Source organism: Triticum aestivum, chromosome 7B, assembly GCF_018294505.1.
Source record: "Triticum aestivum cultivar Chinese Spring chromosome 7B, IWGSC CS RefSeq v2.1, whole genome shotgun sequence".
Lineage (NCBI taxonomy): Eukaryota > Viridiplantae > Streptophyta > Magnoliopsida > Poales > Poaceae > Triticum > Triticum aestivum.
In genome coordinates this window covers 713,386,832-713,399,045 of record NC_057813.1, presented here as the reverse complement: position 1 = coordinate 713,399,045, position 12,214 = coordinate 713,386,832, and positions in this window count along the sequence as shown.

Here is a 12,214-nt window from a genome sequence, read left to right as displayed (position 1 = left end):
ATAAAGCATTATAGGTACTAGGTAGTACTCCCTCCGTTCCAAATTACTCGTCGTGGTTTTATTTCAAACCATGACGAGTAATTTGGAATGAAGGGAGTACTAGATAACAATTTCATATATAGTCAACATGCATCCTCAAGCAGTTCTAGATGAAATCGACGACGATCATCATATGTAGTTCTATATGATATCGATGACGGTCATCATATGTAGTTCTAAATGATATAGCACATATGTAGTTCTAGATTATATCAAGGACGATCATCATCCTCAAGCCTGGGCGGTGGGTGTTCCTGATAGTAATTAGGATGGCCTGTCCAACACAAAGATTCTTGCCATCGAGGAATCTCTTACACCCACTACTGGAATCAGCTACTTTGCCATCTGCCAGCTCTTTGCCGTCAGCTAGCAGACGGCAAAGAAGCTCTTTGCCATCAGCTAGCCGAAAGCAGATGGCAAAGAACTGGCTGATGGCAAAGAAAGCCTTTGCCATCAGCCTGTTCTTTGTCGTCCGCTAGTTGACGGCAAAGAATCTTTGCCGTGAGGGAGGGGGAGGCCCACTGAGGAGCTGGTTAAAAAATACTTAATGTCCCCCCGCTTTGCCGTCTGGACGACAAATATGAACAAAAGCGGAAGACAAAGGAGGGTGGACGGCAAAGGCTACCCTAACTAACCTAACTAACGGCCGAGCCCCCTCCCCGCCCGTTACTCATCTCTCTACCTCGACCTCCTCCGGCCCCGCCCCCGCCGCCCCTCCCCCGCCGCTCGGCGCCGCCCCCGCCCTCGCCACCCGCGCCACCGCCCCCCGCCGCCCGGCGCCGTCGCCGCCCCCACCCCTCCCCCACCCGCCACCGCCCCCACCGTCCCACCGCCCAGCGCTGCCCCCGCCCCTCGCGCCCCCGCCCCTGCCGCCCGGCCATCCCATTGCCCCGGAGCCCCGCCGCCCCCCACCCACCCACCACCTCGCCGCCAGCGTCGCCCCCTACTCCGGTGAGTTTTTTCTTTTGTTTTTCTTTTTTTTGCTGTTTAATTCTTGTTTAATTGTTAGTGTTAGTGTTAGTGTTAGATTTAGTGTTAGAAAATAAGAAAATTTAGTGTTAGTGTTAGAAAAAAGAATGTGTAGAAGAAAAGAAGAAGAAGTGTAAAAAAGATGAAAAAGAAGAAAAGAAAAGAAGTAGAAAAAAGATGAAAAAGAAGAAGAAGAAAAGAAGTAGAAGAAGTAGAAGAAGAAGAGTAGAAGAAAAGAAAAGAAGTAAAAGAAGTAGAAAAAAGATGAAAAAAGAAGAAGAAGAAGAAAGGAAAGAAGAAGAAAGGAAAGAAGAAGAAGGATAGAAGAAGAAGAAGAAAGGAAAGAAGAAGAAAAAAGAAGAAGAAGAGAAGGAAAGAAGAAGAAGGATAGAAGGAAACACCCCGACCACTGAACCCGACACCCCGACCCCGACACCACACCCCGACACCTGACCCCGACACCCTGACCCCGACACCCCGACCCCGACACCACACCCCGACACATAGACCACGACACCACACCCCCACACCCCGACCCCGACACGACACCCTAACCCCGAAACAACACCCGACACTGACATGACACCCCGACCCCCTAAACCTCCCGAAAAGGTGCGCTTTGGCCTTCCAGAGGCCGACGGGGTTATATATTTGTGAATTATTAGTTAGGTCATATATTTTTCAATTTTGTTATGAAAAACATCATATATAATTGTGTTGATTGGGTAGATTTAAATGTGCAGTTGTTTCATCGCTGCGAGGTTTGGTGTTCGGCGACCTCGCCATGCGTTTGACGAGCTCTGACCCTTCATTCGTGGGTGAGCAGAAATGACATGTCCTTCTCCCCCATTAATTATTTGCACAAATGACATGAAATTTGGTAGCTAGCTATATATGTGCCTTGAATCATCAGTATGCGTAACCAATATGTGTCTCCCGTTCGAAAGCATCATAGTTATAAATATGCATGCATTTGCATATTTATAACCTTGATTCTTTCGAATTGTCCAACGCTATCCATGGATAGCCTGAGTATGTGTAGATTGGGTTCGTTTTCCCATATGCTTTGCTCCGGATCCGACGCATAAATTTCGTCAGTGCCTCCCCTGTTGTTCTCCGGGTACACATCCTCTCTGTTTATTGCAGAGACGTGTATCAGGAGAACAGCGGGGAGGTGCTGCCGAAATTTTGCGTCGGATCCGGAGCATAGCTTGGGAAAATGAACCCAATCTACACATACTCGGGTGGGATTAGGACCTATCATTACCTATTAGAGTGTAGGTTGCATGGACGTAATAAAATTGACAAAGTAGATCAACTGATGAATATATACATGGTGAATTATATATATAATTGTTGTGTGTCCAGTAGCTCTGAAAGTCAAGATGAGTGATCGTGTGTGGATGTATACCGGTCACACTGGTCAGAACAAATGGAGCGCTGAATGGTTCACAAAAATCAAGGGATTTGTGCAAGCCGCATTTGCAAATGGCCAGAGGAAAACTTGGTGCCCCTGTTTCCGATGCGGCAATTGGGAAAAGAGGACAGAGGCTGAAATGGGTAAACACCTGCAGAAGAATGGTTTTATGCCCGATTATACGGTGTGGACATTTCATGGTGAGTCTGCCCAACGTGACCGAGCTGAGGTGGATCATCGTCGCATCGACGAGCATGGTACCGGGATGGAAAACATGGTGCAAGACTATGATGATGCTCGGGATTCGGACGAGGAGATGGAGGAATCTGCAAAGGCCTTCAATGAAATGTTGGAGTCTTCAAAACGTCCGCTCCACGAGCACACTGAGCTTTGTCAGTTGGATGCCATCTCACAAGTAATGGCTTTGAAGGCTCAGTTCAACTTGGGCAGAGAGTGCTATGACGCAATTATGACAGTATTTGGACGCTTTCTACCCAAAGGCCATGTAATGCCTGCAAACCTGTACCAGTCGGACAAAATCCTCCGTGCATTGAAGATGCCCTATGAGAAGATACATGCCTGTGAGAAAGGATGTGCCTTATTTAGGCTTGACTATGCGGACTTGAACTATTGTCCCATTTGCAAGTGTTCCAGGTATATTGTGGTAGACAACAGTATGGGTGAGAAGACACAAACCAAAATCCCTGTTAGTGTTCTTCGATATATGCCAATCGTACCAAGACTTCAACGTCTTTTCATGGTCAAAGAGACGGCCAGACAGATGACATGGCACAAAACAGGCAAAAGAACTGAACTAGATGCAGATGGTAATCTGATGATGGTACACACATCGGATGGTGTTGCATGGAAAAAGTTTGATGAATTACATGCTGACAAAGCGGCAGATCCGAGGCATCCTCCAGTCGGCATCAGCACCGATGGGTTCAGTGTGTTTGGTATGACGGCAACCCAATACAGTTGTTGGCCCGTATTTGTCTTTCCACTCAATCTCCCCCCCGGATAGATTATGCAAAGAAAGAACATTTTCCTGACGTTGATAATTCCAGGGCCCAACTATCCGGGAAAAAATATGAATGTGTACATGCAACCGCTTAAAGACGAATTGCAAGAAGCCTGGGATAATGGGTTCAAGACATACGATGCCTATAACAAATGAAACTTCATAATGCGTGTCTGGTACATGTACTCGACGCATGACTTGCCGGCATATGCGCTATTCATTGGCTGGTGTGTGCATGGAAGGTTCCCGTGCCCCACATGCAAGGGAGCTCTTGAGTTTCGTTGGCTTCAGGCCGGTCGCAAGTTTTCTTGCTTCGACATGCATAGACAGTTCATGGATCCTCGCCATAAGTTCAGGAAAGACAAGAAGAACTTCATCAGAGGTAGAGTTGTAAAAAACTCTACACCACCTGCGTTGACAGGACAACAGACCCTGGATCAGTTAAACGCTCTCGAGCCAGATCCAGAGCGTCCAGGGTACTTCAAGGGGTATAATTCTGAGCACGCCTGGACTCACAAAACATGCTTATGGGATCTGCCTTACTTCAAAGACCTCCTTTGCCCACACAACATCGACGTGATGCACACTGAGAAGAATATCGCCGAGGCACTTTTTGGTACATTGTTCGGCATAGATGGGAAGTCAAAGGATAATACTAAGGCTAGAGTCGATCTAGAGGCGCTATGTGATAGGCCGTTACAAAACATGAAAGAACCGAAAGGAAAGCAGAACTGGACGAAGCCAAAGGCATGGTTCAATCTTGGAAGGCCAGCTATGAGGGAAATTATCTTGTGGGTGAAAATGCAGTTGATGTTCCCCGATGGGTATGCAGCGAATCTAAAGAGGGGAGCGAGTCTTGATAAATTGAAGATATTTGGTCTCAAGAGTCATGATTGGCACATATGGATTGAGTGGGTAATGCCGGTGATGTTGCGTGGCTTCATCCCCGAGGATGAATGGCTAATACCGGCATAACTCAGCTATTTCTTCCGTGTTCTTTGTGCGAAAGAACTATCGCCTGGCGTGCTAGAAGAAATGGAAGAATTGGCGCCAGAGTTGATCTACAAGTTAGAGAAGATCTTTCCACCGGGCTTCTTTAATCCAATGCAGCATTTGATTTTGCATCTCCCGACCGAGGCAAGATTGGGGGGGGGGCGTGCAAAATCGTTGGTGCTACCCAACTGAGAGGATGTAGAAGACGCTTCGAGAAAAATGTAAAAATAAACGTAGAATTGAAGCATCTATGGCTGAGGCATTAATCACTGAGGAGGCGGCAAACTTCGTGACAGCACACTACGAAACCAAAAATCGTCATTTGCATAATCCGAAGCCTCGGTACAATGCTGACGAGCCTAAAAAGGGTGGATCCAACCTCAGCCTATTCAAAGGCAATCTCGCACCAGCCAGTGTTTCAAATCCAGTATCTTTGGATAACAAAGAATGGCGGACCATTTCGTTGTATATCTTCAACAACATGATAGAAGTGCGGCCGTACATCGAGTAAGTTCTCGGTACATTGTTTCGCAAGTTATATTTCCTTTGAACTGCTCTTATTCCTGGATATTTCATACAGTCGATACGTCGCCCTATTCTCGTATGGAGCGATGATCCAAAATGATTCCGTCGAAGAGTATGAGCTTCTCGCAAAGCAAGGAGGCGGCTATCCCGGTTTCATCTCTTGGTTCAAACAAACGGTAAATTCTATTAGACAATTTCATTTCATTTGCTAATTTGTGCGTAATGCAACAATCCTTTCATATTAAACTTGTAGGCTAATTCAGAGTCTATGGACGCCGAATTGAGACAAGTCACTAATGGTTTTGACTATAAGGTCCGTTCATTTGACAAATACGACATCAACGGGTATCATTTTCGTACCTATGGCAAAGAGCTATCTATGGCCGTCCAAAAGTCTACAAATTGTTGTGTATCTGCTATCGGCGAAGGAGGTACCGAGTATTATGGGAGAGCTGAAGCAATTTATGAACTTCTATTCTATGGTGAAAACCCACCGAATGTGGTAGTCTTCAAATGTTATTGGTTTCAGCTGAAGGACACTAGAAGGACTCATGAACATATAGGGCTAGTTGAAATCAACCAAAGCACCCATTTAGATGTTCCTGATGTCTATATTATGGCTCAACAGGCGACCCAAGTATTCTATCTACCCTGGGCCTGCCAAACTAAACCAAATCTGAAAGGTTGGGATGTCGTTTACGAAGTGCCACCACGTGCTAGACTATCTCCCCCAAAGGAAGAGGATTATGAACCTCACATTAACCCAGAAACATATGAAGGAGAATTCTTCCAAGAGACACGTCTTTCCAAAAAGCGTTTCAAGAACCGGTATACTTCACCCCAAAACATTGAAGTAGACAGCGACAGTGAATCCCACATCACCCTAGAGGAGGAACAAGAAGAGCCAGAACAAGAAGAGGTTACTGTTGCGGACGACCTCTCAATGCTTGACCGATTACGTAAAGGTGGCCTTCCACATGTTGATGCCACTGAACCCTATGAGCCCGTCATTGATTATAGTGATGATTATGATTATGCATTTATTGATGATTGGCGGTGTCAAAACCGGCGGATCTCGGGTAGGGGGTCCCGAACTGTGCGTCTAGGCAGATGGTAACAGGAGACAAGGGACACGATGTTTTACCCATGTTCGGGCCCTCTTGATGGAGGTAAAACCCTACGTCCTGCGTGATTAATATTGATGATGTGTGTTACAAGAGTGGATCTACCACAAGATCAAGGAGGCTAAACCCTAGAAGCTAGCCTATGGTATGATTGTTGTTCGTCCTATGGACTACAGCCATCCGGTTTATATAGACACCGGAGAGGGCTAGGGTTACACAGAGTCGGTTACAAAGGTAGGAGATCTACATATCCGTATCGCCAAGCTTGCCTTCCACGCCAAGGAAAGTCCCATCCGGACACGGGACGAAGTATTCAATCTTGTATCTTCATAGTCTTGGAGTCCGGTCGATGATGATAGTTCGGCTATCCGGACACCCCCTAGTCCGGGACTCCCTCAGTAGCCCCTGAACCGGGCTTCAGCGACGATGAGTCTGACGCGTATATTGTCTTCGGCGTTGTAAGGCGGGTTCTCCTTCAAACTTCATGTTCCCGTCGAATAGTGTCCGGCTTCCTTATAAATGTTGCACTCCTTGGCTTCCAATAATGGCCTTCTTTAACGTGTCGTACGAATCCGAAAGGCTGGGGTATTTTTACATTTTACCCCCTAGCCATGCGAACTAGCCGCCTATAAGAGAGGCGAGGATCTAGATCCAGCTCACACCATCCTCCACCCGCAAGTTCTCATCGAAGCGCCTCTGACAAAAATCCATTCCATCATGGATAGTCGACGCGGCTCCTCCTCTCGCGCTCCCAACCCTAAGCCAGGAGATTGGGGGAGATGCTCAGTTCCACACAGCGAGCTAGTGGCGCTCCAAACCGAGGGATATCTCCCCCCCAACTTTCATGGTTCCGGTTCGAGCCGGACTGGCCACCTATAAGGGTGGAAAGCAGGCGGAGAGCGTCCCCAACCCTTCCAAAGGAGAGCGGGTATGCTTTGTCCCTTATCTAATAAGGGGACTCGGATTTCCCATACATCTGTTTCTCCGGGGGCTCCTAGAGTTCTACGGACTCCAGCTTCACCACCTCACGCCCGCCTCCATTTTGCACATCGCGGGCTTCATAGCTCTTTGCGAGCTGTTCTTGGGCATCGAGCCCCATTTTGCGCTGTGGAAGAGATTGTTTTGTCTCGTACCCCGTTCTCATGAGGGGTCGATATATCAAGTGGGCGGAGCCGAAATATGGCGCATCGCGGGGACCGGATATCTATCCGGCACCCCGAAGAAGGCGTCCGAAGACTGGCCTTCGGAATGGTTCTACATGGAGGACGCCCCTCTGCCGGATCCAGTTCGGATCGGCCTCCCGGAGTTCAGCAATGCTCCCTTGAAGAAACGCCTGAGTTGGCGCCCGCGGAGCCCTCAACGGGAAGATGATAGGAGCGTCCATTATCTGATGGGCCGGATTAGGTTACTGGCCCACTCCGGATTGACCATGATTGGAGTCATGGCCACGTGCATTATGCGAGGGGTGCAGCCACTCCAATATAGGGGCCACCCTATGTGGGATTTCAACGGGGAAGATGACACCACCCGTCATGGCCGCAAAGGGCCAGGCTCGGCAGCCGATCTGGCAAAGATCCTGTCCGGCTTGTACAAGGGAGAGGAGGAGGACTTCCTCCGCACGAATCCATTGAATGGATTCTCTATGAATAACCCTCAGAGCTGGGTAAGTGAATGTTCATCTACCCGATCCATACTTTCAAAGTCAAGTATCTTACTCTGTGATTTCGACGCAGGAGCTGCGCCGGGATGTGGAGGGCATAGGGAGCCTAACTCCACAGCCCAAGGATCCGGAACGATCCCTTGATCCGACCTCCGAAGAGGATCCGGACATAAAGGTGGAGCTGATTGACGGGGTGTTCCACCAACTTAGCATGGACAATGCCCTAGTCGCCATTACGGCTGACTACCCCAGTTTGCTTCCGGCCTCCCAGGTGACTACGACCGAGGTCTTGACACCATCATTTCATCCGCGCTCAATTCTGACCATCCCATACTGATGGTGCATCGCAGGAGGTGCCTTTAAGGCGGGAAGCCGAACCCGCGGCGGCCGACCAACAAGGGTCAGTCCGGCCCAGCAGGCGGAAGAGGAGTGCGACGCGAACCGAAACATCGCCGCAACGGTACGGAGCACCGCTATTTTTTTTAAGGGAAGGATCCCCACGAGGTATATTAATGCTCATAACTTTTCCAGAAAGAGCGCTCGCCGGACAGTGTCCGGAGAGGTTGCCAATCAAGCCTCCGCCAGCCATGCTCCAACGCATGGTCCGGGAGGGGAGGCGAATACAAGGCATGAGCCGGACGTTCCTCCGACGGAGGATGCCGACAGGCTGTCCGCCACCCGGTCTGAGGTGGAGAGTGCCATGAATCACAGGCGTCGCCAGACAGTTCTTCGTGACGCATATTTCTCCCCGGAGGCGTTAAATGCCTTTGATGCGGGAAATGCACACCTCCGTGCCGCTCAAGATGGGTTAACCAGAGCCACGGAGCAGTATGTGAAAGGCATACGGGTAAGTAATTTTAATAGTTATATATGTCAGTAGCCCCCGAGACTTAAAATAGTTAAAATAACTGATTTAAGGATCAATTATTATGCAGGTAGTTACGGAGAAGAATACCCATCTGTCCCAGGAGGTCCAAGAGTGCAAGGCCCAACTTGAGGCCGCACTGGCCGCCACAGGGGGAGCAACAGAGACCCCCGCTGGTAAGACGTACTTTGAAAAGATAATTAATTAACAAAGTGCGGCGTGAATCTGACAATAATATTGCAGAGGGCGCCGGACTAGATCCGGACAAGCGACAGCTACTGCATCAGCTAAAGGCCGGCGAGAGGGTGCTTATGAAGGTGCAGCAGGAGAGAAACAAGCTCCAAGATGCCCACACCCAGCTAGGAGAAGAGCTGAAAGGTGTTCGGGCCCAGCTGTCTGGCTCCGTGAAGGAGAATCAGCGGCTTCGTCGCGGCATTTATAGTAAGTGCTTGAACAAATTCCTTTGAAAAGAAGAATTCGGCGAGGAAGTCGATTGACAGAAATATGTCTTTAGGTGTGCTCACAGGTCGCCCTATGGAGGAAATGCCTAGGTCAACGGGTGACCAACTTCCCGAGCTGGTGCAATTGCTCGAACGTGTTTGGCAGGCGATGAGTGGCATCGTTCAGGCTTTATGGCCATCCGTCTCCCTACCCGAGGGCCTTGGTGAGCTTGCTGAGAAGCTTCAGGGAGCACGGCGACGCCTCCGTTTGTGGAAGATATCGGCCTGCCGTCAGGGCGCCAGGGAGGCCTGGGCCATGGTGAAGACGTGTTACCCGAAGGCTGATCCAAACCACATGGCCGAGGTCGGACCTGCAGGGCCTGATGGGAAGGAGATCCCTGTGAGCTTGATGTACGGCCAAGTAGAACTGGCCGCGAAATATTCCCAACAGGACTGTAAATTAGACAGCCTGTTAGATGGGATTGAGGAGGAGTACAATCAGTCGGTTTGACGATGTAATTTGAAATGACATGTAAAATGCCTTCTAGCCGGATTGTAGATCGTTTGTCTTTGCGGACCGTTTCGCTTCAACCTCGGGACCCAACAGTCCGGAGTGTGTCCGAATACCCTTACGGTTATAAAAGAACCGGGGAATGCATGGAGACAAGGCGTCAGGGTCATAATTGCTTTATCAGACAAGTGCCCAACTAGTTATGTTATATTACATGGTTAGTAAGAAACATCTTCCAGGGAGAATAGTTCCTCTAAGGGTTCCTTTCCCTGGGAGGCATGCCCTAAAGTGCAATGCCGGACTGCAAAAATAGCAGAAAAAGCATCTGGGGGCAGATAAATAAGTAAGTAATAAATCATCTTTCAAGTCACCGACCGAATATTCTCTTAAGAACGCTAGCTTTCGGCTTCACCCAGTCTGAGGTACACATTTGGCTGACCCGGCAGTAACAATCGCAGAGGTGCTCCCTTTACCTCCTAGCCGAACAATCGGGAACGTAGGGGTAAGCATAGGAGCCAGTCAACCCAGCTTGGCCAAAACTTAAGTCATATCGATGCATATAATAGTGAATAAAAGGTACATGCGGAAGTATGACACATGTATTGGGCATGAAGCCCGTATGAATAAGCTTCTGTTAAAGAAGCCCCCAGGTATAATGAGTGCTAGGAGCACATCAAGTGTGTGCGAACAAAGCGCAAATCAACCTATAAAAGGTATTGAAAAAAGTGGGAAGAAGGAGGGGGACAAGAGACAGTAAAAAATATAAAAAGGTGGACGGGGGAGTGAGACGAACTCTGAGTCCGGCGTTGGGCGTAGAATCTTCGGAGACGGGCTGCGTTCCATGGGTTTGGCTCGAGTCGGTTGTCAGATGCGTTACATAGACGGTATGCTCCGCCGGTCAGGACTTGGTCGATGATGAAGGGACCTTCCCACTTGGGCTTAAGTTTGTCCTTTTTCTTGTCCGACAGGCGTAGAACAAGTTGGCCAACATTGTAAGTTTTGGCCCGTACTTCTCTGCTTTGATATCTTCGAGCCTGCTGCTGATAAAATGCGGAACGAGCCTTTGCCACGTCCCGCTCCTCCTCTAAGGCGTCCAAACCGTCCTGCCGATCCAACTCGGCTTCTCTTTCTTCGTACATGCGCACACGAGGTGAGTCATGAATTATATCGCAGGGCAAAATTGCCTCTGTGCCGTATACCATAAAAAATGGTGTGAATCCAGTAGTTCGGTTTGGCGTGGTCCGCAGCCCCCAGAGTACGGAGTCGAGCTCCTCTACCCAGTGCGTGTTAGATTCCTTGAGGGACCGCACTAGTCTGGGTTTGATGCCGCTCATGATTAGACCATTTTATCATTCGACTTTACCGTTAGTTTGGGGGTGATAGACTGAGGCGTAATCGAGCTTGATGCCCATGTTTTTGCACCAGAGTTTAACCTCGTCGGCCGTGAAATTCGTGCCGTTGTCAGTGATGATGCTGTGGGGGACGCCAAAACGGTGTACTACCCCGGATATGAAGTCTATCACAGGTCCGGATTCTGCCGTTTTAACCGGCTTGGCCTCAATCCATTTGGTGAATTTGTCCACCATGACCAATAAGTATTTGTGCTTGTGGGTTCCCCCTTTAAGGGGTCCAACCATGTCAAGCCCCCAGACCGCGAACGGCCAGGTGATGGGTATAGTTTTGAGGGCGGTGGGTGGCATGTGGCTCTGATTAGCAAAGAGCTGGCAACCGACGCATCGTTGGACTAAGTCCTGAGCATCTGCCTGGGCTGTCGGCCAATAAAATCCTGTACGGAAGGCCTTGCCTACAAGGGCCCGGGCTGCAGCGTGGTGCCCGCCGAGTCCGGCATGAATTTCAACCAAGAGATTTCGCCCTTCCTCTTCGGAGATACACCTTTGAAGGACTCCGGTTGTGCTTTTCTTATAAAGTTCTCCCTCATGGACCTTGTAGGCTATAGATCGCCGAACTATGTAGCGGGCCTCATTTTGGTCTTCTGGAAGTTCCTGCCGGATTAAGTAGGCTAGGAATGGTTCTGTCCACGGGGCAATTACTGCCATTATTTCGTGGGCTGAAGGTGTTACTTCATTGGCTGAGCCGCCGATTGTGTCAGAATGGTCTGAGTTAGGTGATGCAGCTGGCTCCGGATTGTTATTTCCGGACTCCTCTTCCCATAATACGGATGGCTTAAAGAGCCGTTCCAGGAAGATGTTCGGAGGGACGGCGTCTCGTTTCGCGCCGATGCGTGCTAACACGTCTGCTGCCTGGTTATTATCCCGGGCTACATGGTGGAATTCGAGTCCTTCGAATCGAGCTGACATTTTTAGAACGGCGTTGCGGTAAGCTGCCATTTTTGGATCTTTGGCGTCAAAGTCTCCATTTACTTGGGATATTGCGAGGTTTGAATCCCCGCGCACCTCTAGGCGTTGAATGCCCATGGAGATTGCCATCCGGAGGCCATGTAGAAGGGCCTCGTATTCGGCTGCGTTGTTGGAGTCCATGTACATTATTTGAAGTACGTATTGGATTGTGTCTCCAGTTGGGGACGTCAAGACGACGCCAGCCCCCAGGCCAGCCAACATTTTGGATCCGTCGAAATGCATGATCCAGTTGGAGTATGCGCTGTACTCTTTAGGGAGTTCAGCTTCGGTCC